Source organism: Neomonachus schauinslandi, chromosome 5 (assembly GCF_002201575.2).
Source record: "Neomonachus schauinslandi chromosome 5, ASM220157v2, whole genome shotgun sequence".
NCBI lineage: Eukaryota > Metazoa > Chordata > Mammalia > Carnivora > Phocidae > Neomonachus > Neomonachus schauinslandi.
In genome coordinates, this window is record NC_058407.1 from 26,118,657 (window position 1) to 26,127,154 (window position 8,498).

Here is an 8,498-nt window from a genome sequence, read left to right on the forward strand (position 1 = left end):
TTAGTGCCAGTCCCCAGTGACGTGCCTCCCTGAAGGAAACTTCCACAGCCAGGGAGTAAGGTGTGGCTTTAGCACATAATAAAAGGCATTTCTACTTAGATGTTCCGCAGGCACCTCAAAGTCTACATGCCAGACTTCATTCGTTCTCTCAGATCCCCCCACCCCCCTGCCTGGAGCCTGGAATACTTACCCTGTCCAGCATATTCCCAAATCGGAGGTCCGGGAAGCTCCCTCAGCGCCCCCCATCCCTTACCCACCACATCCGGTGGTTTACCTCTTACGGTTCCTCCACCACCTTTGCCTATCCCCAGCCTCACTTTCTTAGTTTACTTCTGGATTTGAAGATGACGAAGGGTTCAGAGTATGGACTCTGGAGTCAGACTTGATTGTCCGCTCCTCCACTTAGCAGCCCTGGGAACACGTGTGAGAAGTGGTGTGAGGAAACCCGTTGCAGCAGCTGTTGTTCTGACGTTGAGTCACTTGTGTCCGCCACAGAGTTCCCCAAACTTCAGTCATTCCCACACCTATACATAGCTTCTTACCACCTGTATGGTGATTTACTTAATATTTCCCAAGCCATTCACTCCTTCAAAATTAAATTTATTTTTAAGGTATCAATGTTCCCATGTAGTTAATACTGCCTGTGCCCCCTGAGGGCTTGCAGTGCAAGATTACAAGGATGAGCCTCTGTTGGACCATCAGCAGAGAGCTGCTAGCCCTGAACAGAGACTTTTCTTCCCGCCCAGTCACCTGGATGGTCTTGCGGGTGGTTTTCAAGGGAATCACTGGCTCACTGTGATTCTCTGTTGCTGCTTTCGTTTTATGCCACTGAAAATAATTCAGAATCATTTTGGAAAACACTGGGTGTCTGTATTGTATCATCTCTCCTCATCCTTTTAGAAATACTTCTTTTAGAACCACGACTTAGAAGATGCTTGGAAGTATTTTTTTCATGGATTGTGAAAATTTGAGTGTGTGGAGATGAACAGAAGCTCCACTCTGGTGATTTGAAGATAGCCTTGTCCAGGTGGGAATATGTGGAAGAGGTTGGGAAAAGGGGGAATTGTTCTTGGCCAGATCTCCCATCTTCTCATGACCTGAGAGAAACTGAGGCCATGGAAGGCCTTAGGTGAAAGAGTGCAATGTCAGGAATTATAAGGACTCTGGGAATTTCAGGCAAGGACAAAGTGGGTGGAAAAGAAATTTCAGCTCTGTGTTGTTCTGAAGTAAACTTGAATTTAATTAAGATGAGTATGTAGGCTTGTTGTAAGGAAATTAAATGGTGCCTTGAGCTGCAGCCTTCCACAGAAATTTTGAGACAAGTTCTTGTCCAAAAATAAAGTATGCCCTTAGTGAAAGCTACGCTTTAGCACCTCAACATATTTACTTCAGTGTGTGCATCTGTGTGTTGGGGCCAGTAGTCCCTTTTCCCCATCTTTGTGAAGATACTGTGATAATCCAGAAGGTGTGGAACTCAATTTCAGATAGTGGTACTATTTTAATCTCACTAATTGGAACAGGTGGCCTGTATTTGAGACCGAATCTCTCGTTGGCATAGATTTTAATTTATCTGGAAATCTGAGGCCCATTCAGTAAGGCTGTGTATTGGCATCAGGCAAGTGCTTGAAAGCTTCAACCATTAAAAGCACAGAAGCCTGAAAGGAAGATCGAAGAAATGGAGCTTAATAGTTTGCTGCTTTGATTCCGTTCTTAACTGTTGGGTGTAGAGCTAGTCGGGAACATGGCGGAGTGAAGCATGTCCAGATGCTTGAGAAGGCTGCTTATAAGTATTTCTCCAGATGAAGACAGTGTCTGAAGTATCTCCTTTGAATCCATCCCACAAAATGGCAGGGTTGAAGAGGACTTGATGCAGTCCTCATGTTTTTATAAGAATTAGCACGTCTTCAGGCATGAGCTGAAGGGGTGTGCTAGAGTGAGTCAGCTTACCACAAGCACTCAAGTTGAGATACTTCGAAATACCTCTAATGAAATCAGAGATGGTCTCCAGATTATGAACTTCTTCAACTGCACCACTCCTTTTTTTTTTTTTTAACAGTAAATGTGTGCTTTGCAAGATGTCTTGTGAATATCTTGCTTTAAATCCTTCATCCTTCCAGAGGACAGAATCCCAGTTTCTTCCCCTGACACCCAGAGTCTCTCATCTGACCTTTGTCTTTCACCCATTCTCAGCCCTCAGACTCTGGCTTCCTTCTTTGTGGTTTCCCCTGGCTCCCCTCTATGCCTGTGGGCACCTGCTCCATTCTTTCACATGGGGGGGATGATTGTGTTCATTTATCTACACGTGGATCCTGGTACATGGTTGGGGCTTTGTAAATACTGACAGAATGAGGGAATGTGGGTATGTTGTAAAATTGCACTTTCTTGAGAAGCTGGAAGACATATTCTACTCTTGAGCCATATCAGTGCAGATTAACCTACCTTATTTTAAAATTGCTGTACAGGATTCCAGGTTATGGGTATTCCATAATCTATCTAATTATTACCTTATTAAAGGACACATATATTGTTTCTAGACTTTTGGTTTTACAGGCACTTCAGTGACTGCCCTTGGATATACTTCTTTTTGCACATGTGAAGAATATGTTAGTAGGCTAAATTCTTAAAAGCGGAATTGCTCCTTAAGAGTGTGTGTATGTTAAGTTACGATATTGCCAAATTGAACACTATACCTACTCTGTCCAACACTAGGAGGCGGGGTGCAGCAGTGAATATATATAAACTGATACTGTTTATATAACCATCAATATATGAACATGCCTCAACTCACATCTTTCTGACACAGTGTATTATAAAACTTTTTGATTTTTGCCCATCTGATAGGTGAAAACTGGTAGCTCATTTTAATTAATACTTTTCCTGATACAAATGAGGTTAATCATATTTTAAAGTTTTTATCTTGAAATAATCACAGACCCCCAGAAAGTTGCAAAAAATGGTTTAGAGATGTCCATGTATCCCTCCCCCAGATTCTCCCAATGGTTACATCTTATGTAACTTAGTACAAAAGGTTAATCATATGTTCACATACTTAAACATTTGGGTTGTGAACTGTTAATATATTCTGGCCATTTGTCTAGTGGGTTATTAATCTTTTAAGTTGTTTTGTAGAAGCTTTTTACTTATTAAATAAGTTGTATTGCACATACATCTTCTCCAGTTCATCATTTCTGACTGTATTTTCTACTGTTATGTAAGAAATTGTCATAGATTAGCAACGTGAAACACCCCCGTTTATCTAATCTCATGGTTTCCATGGGTTGGGGATCCAGGTACAGCTTACCTGCGACAGGATCTGGTTCGTATTTATTCAGTGTTTGCTGTATGCATCCTCTGCTCAGAGTTTCATCAGCCTGAAATCAAGGTGTCAGCCAGGACTATAGTCTAGTCTGAGGCTTGCAGTCCTTTTCCAAACTCACTGGTTGTTTACGGAATTAAGATTGTTACAGCTGTAAGACTGAGCCCCTCAGCTCAGAAGCTGCCCACTGTTCCCTGCCACTTGGCTCTCTCATAATGTGGTTGTTTCTTCAAGGCCAACAGGAGAGCCCCCAACTCTGTTGCATTTTGTCTCTTCTTCTAGACCCTCTCTTAAAGGGTTTATCTGATTAGGCCAGGCGCACGCAGATTAATCCAAGTCAACCGATTAGGAACCTTAATTATATCTGCAAAATATTTTCACTTTTGCTGTATAACATAACCTAATCATGGGAGTGAAACCCTATCACATTCAGAAGTCTTGCTCGCGCACGAGGGGAGGGTATCATACAGGGTATGTACACCAGCAGGTGGGAATCTTGGGAACCATCTTAGAATTCTACCTACTACACTGTTTTGTTTTGTTTTAAGATTTTTATTTATTTGACAGAGACACAGCGAGAGAAGGCACACAAGTAGGGGGAGTGGGAGAGGGAGAAGCAGGCTTCCCGCTGAGCAGGGAGCCCAGTGCAGGGCTCCATCCCAGGACCCTGGGATCATGACCTGAGCCGAAGGCAGATGCTTAATGACTGAGCCACCCAGGCGCCCCCTACTACACTGTTTTAATGATATGTTGTGTGTATGCTGAGCATGGAGCCTTACATGTAGCAAACACTGAATAAATATTAACCAGACTTTGCCATGAAGAAATTTAAAAATTTCAGGGCTTATAGGATTTGTGTCATTCTTACAGTGGCCTTTGAGATTCTTTTAAAAACCCAAACACCATGTTCTTCTAATACATTTTATGATTTAATAAATTTTATCTTTGGCTCATTTTTTAAAAATTTAAGTAAATTCCACCCCCAGCATGGGGCTCGAACTCACAACCCTAAGATCAAGAGTCATGCTTTACTGACTGAGCCAGCCAGGTGCCCCAGTCTTTGGCCTATTTAGAATTTGGTTCCCTTTGCACAGTTAGCTGCCTTTAAAAATACACTGCTGTCCACATTTATAGTTTTATTTTTATAAATTTCTACTTTTTCTCTGGGTTTTAAAACTATTTTTTTAAACTATTGAATCAAAGGTTATAGTCTTAGTACATTTATTCTGGATTGATATCCACCTCCCCCCCCCCCAAACCAGGATTTGGAATGAGCATTTTGAGAACTCTAGGTCATGCATTTATAAACTTTCAAATAGGCACGATTCCAGTGTTCTTTACAGTAAGGAGAGGCCAAAAGGTAGAGGGGAAGAGATGGTGAAGTTCGTTGTTTTTTAAAAATTTTGCTTTCAGTTCTTTCTTTTGAACTAGATGTTGCCTGTCAGGAAGTTCTATTTAGTGTAGAAACCTGACCTTCCACATGTTTGCAGAAGCTGTTACAGTATGAAGAATGTGTGTTGTTGTTTCCTCATCCGGCTTTGCTGCCTTAATCACCTGTAGTCCACCATCCCAGCTAGGGAGATGGAAGAGCAGGTATTTTACATACTTACATACTTACATCGCCTAACTTTGTGCTCTGCGGGGCAGAGACCTCTTTCCAGCTTATCCCCCTCTCACTCAGTAAATAGATTTTGTGCCCTGTGCTGTCTTCGTCCTAGGACATTGAAGTGGATTCGTCACTCATGTTAGGATAGTGAATACAACCAGATTTTGTATTTGTAGGTTATAAGCTGTTTCTCTCTTTGGCTTGATTATCCTAATTTGTTAAGTTACCCCTGTGGCTTGCTAAGGGGTTGTTATGTGCACCTGTGTTAATGATTGAGCGGCTCACCTTATAATCTTTGCATTTGACACAGAGAGAGGTTAAACCTGTTGTCTGTGTCCAGAAACTAACACTTAACATTTCGTAACCTGACCCAAGAGCATATTAAAGGTGGAATGAATGTACTTTTATTTATTTTTTAAAATATTTTACTTATTTGACAGAGAGAGACACAGCGAGAGCAGGAACATAAGCAGGGGGAGTGGGAGAGGGGGAAGCAGGCTTTCCACGGAGCAGGGAGCCCGATGCGGGGCTCGATCCCAGGACTCTGGGACCATGACCTGAGCCGAAGGCAGACGCTTAACGACTGAGTCACCCAGGCTCAGTGCTTTTATTTATTTCATTTGAGAAAGGCATCATGCTTGTAAAAACCTCCTGAATGTGCTTTTATTTATTTCATTTGAGAAAGGCATCATGCTTGTAAAAACCTCCTGACTTAAGCAATTATCAAGTAATATTTGTTGTATAAAGTTTACCTCCTGTACTGAGCAATTTAGAGCTACTCACTGAATTGGCATCTGTTGGGTAAGTGGGCAGCAAAATTAAAGCAAGAGTCTTCTTTCATTCATTCTTGTCCCGCTACCACCAGGAAGTCATGAGGGCTCTTATACCCGATCATTATCTGTTTCCAGCCCTCAGAAATGCTCTGCTATTTGGGTGAGTGGGAGCATATTAAATTCTACTGCTGAGAAATTTGACTAGGAGTCTGGCCACTTAAAATGATCTGATGGCAAGAGAGTTTTTTTACATACTTACGGCTCAAATTAAGCTCTTATTTTTACTTACTTACTAACATCTCTGTTTGTTTGTTTATTAAGTAACCTCTCCACCCAGTCTGGGGCTTGAACTCACCACCCTGAGATCAAGAGCTGCATGCTCCACAGACTAAGCCAGACGGGTGCCCCTAAGCTCTTATTTTTAAAGCAAGACTTAGAGTTAAAATGAGAGCTCTTCAACCTTGTTGATGTTTGAGGGACAGTTTTGCAAACTGAGCCCACCATTCCAACAGTCATTGTTTAGTGCTTTTATTTCTTTGGGCAAATGGGAAATGAATGATACAGTTTTGCGGGGTTTTTTTGTTTTTCTTTTTTTTAAACAAGGAGTTTAGTTTTATTTTCTCTGTGCATTTGTAAAACACTTAGGACCAACATAGAAAAAAAATAAAACCTCCTGTGAAAAACATTACACTTAAGAAAAAAAAACAAAAGGCCTGAGAGGGATTAGTGCCTTAGCCACAGGGAGCTACAGCAACTCTGATTGGTCCATGGAATTGAAAAGATATTGGGAAGATAGAACAGGAGGCAAGAGAACGAGAAATTACTGAGGACGAGGGCCTCGAAGTGGGCCACGAGGGGGAACTGGAGGCCGGGGGTGGGCCGGGGTGGAGGGAGGGGCCCCCCGCTGGTAGCCATAGGGTGGGGGTCGTGGAGGCCCAGTGTATCCATGAGGAGGTCCACGCATCCCCTGTGGAGGCATAGGACCTGGGTGACCCATGGGAGATCCAAACGGAGGCCCTCGAGGGGTCATGCCCATTGGAGGAGGTCCAGGTTGAGGCATTCCGGGTGGCGGTCTGGGTGGTGGCTGTCCCCAGAGCCTGGGGGCCCAGCATGGGGGTGTCCTAAGCCATGAGGACCATGGTCGGCCAGCTGCATCTGAGACATCCCTGGATGGGGCATCCCACCTGGTGGGAATGGGTGAGGATGTGAGGGGCCATGTCCTCCAGCCCCAGGAGGTATAGGTGGTGGGGGCATGGCTGGGGGTATCCCAGGTGAAAGGGCTCCAGGAGGCGGCACTGGGGGTGGGAAGGACCGAGGAGGAGGCATGCCTGGTGGAGGCATGCCCGGACCCCAATGTTGATACCACGGGATTGGGGGCTGAGGGTGGAGGGGGTGCATCTGCAAACAGCTGATGAGGGCGGTCAGCCTGGGAGAGTGGGTTCTGGGCTGCCAGAAGTCGTTCAGCTGTTGAGCCATGGCGCTCACCCTTGGAGTCCTTCTTGAAGGCACAGGACACAGTGATAGGGTGGTTACAGAGATACTGCCCATTCATGGCCTCAGTAGCTGCATCTGAAGCATCAAATGAAGCGAAATTAATAAAGGCATAACCTTTGGAGCTGCCTGTGTCAGGGCCCCACATAATCTTTGGGGTTTGTAAGTTGACCCCAAAGGCGCTGAAAGTATCATAAAGCAGCTTCTCATCAGTCTCCGGGTCTAGACTGCCAATGAAAATGTTGGCCCCCACGTCCAGGTTCTTGTGAGCTGATGCTTTGTTCACCCGTTTTGGTTTCCCGTAGAGTTTGATCATGTTCATGATCTTAATGGCATAGTCAGCATCTTCCTCACTCAAGAATTCCACAAAGCCATAGCCTTGGTGCTGACCTGTGACTCTATCCTTTGGCATGTGGGTGTTGACTACTGGCCCTGCCTGGAGAAATAGCTCCCATAGCAGTGGTTCGCTCACCTTCTCGTCCAGGCCCCCGACGTAGACAGTGGCATCCTGGTTCTGCTCGGAGATCGGCCCGGCTGCCATGGCGAAACAGCTCCTGCCGTCTCCAGGCAGCCTAGTTTCGTGTTTTTATGGCTGTCTTTAGATATTCATGCCTTCTCAACTTTCCTTTTTGAAATAATTTGTTGCACATATGGGGTAATTTTAATGGTAACAGATTTGCTAAATAAGAATAATATACTTCTGAAAGAGACACTAAATCCATATACAAAGATTATTTTATATTTTCTGATACTTTGGACATTTCAGAAATCACGGTTGCTTTGTTAGTAAATGATTCTTTAACTGCTCCTGGGGTGTCTGGGTGGCGTAGTCGGTTATAGCTTCCGACTCTTGGTTTCCGCTCAGGTCTGATCTCAGGATCATGAGATGGAGCCCTGTGTCGTTGGGCTCTGCACTTAGTGGGGAGTATACTTGAGATTCTCTCTCCCTTGGACCCTCCCTCCCCCTCTCAAATGAATAAATCTTTAAAAAAGAAAAAAAAATAATTGCTCCTTAGTTTATTTACACAATAGCCTGAAATGAGCCTGGATGTTTTTCTAGGACAGCTAGCTTATTAAATTCTCAGTGGATTTTAATTTTCTAAAGTTTATGCTTGCTTTGATTGTTTAATTAAGGTTGAAGTTAATGTTCTCTGCAAGTAAATGCAGTGACATCAGATTCCAAGCTTATAAGGTAATGAAATGGTCCATCAGAAACCACAATTTATACCATATTTAAAAAAGTAAAACCAGATTCGCAGAGGGAAGGATGTTCTGAGCATGAGGAAAACCCATATCAAATCATTAACCACAT

At 43.7% G+C, this 8,498-nt stretch overlaps 1 pseudogene; it reads right to left on the reverse strand.

Moving 5' to 3' along the window:
* Nucleotides 1–6,515: 6,515 nt before the first annotated feature.
* LOC110578145 lies at nucleotides 6,516–7,727 on the reverse strand (annotated as a pseudogene).
* Nucleotides 7,728–8,498: the final 771 nt, after the last annotated feature.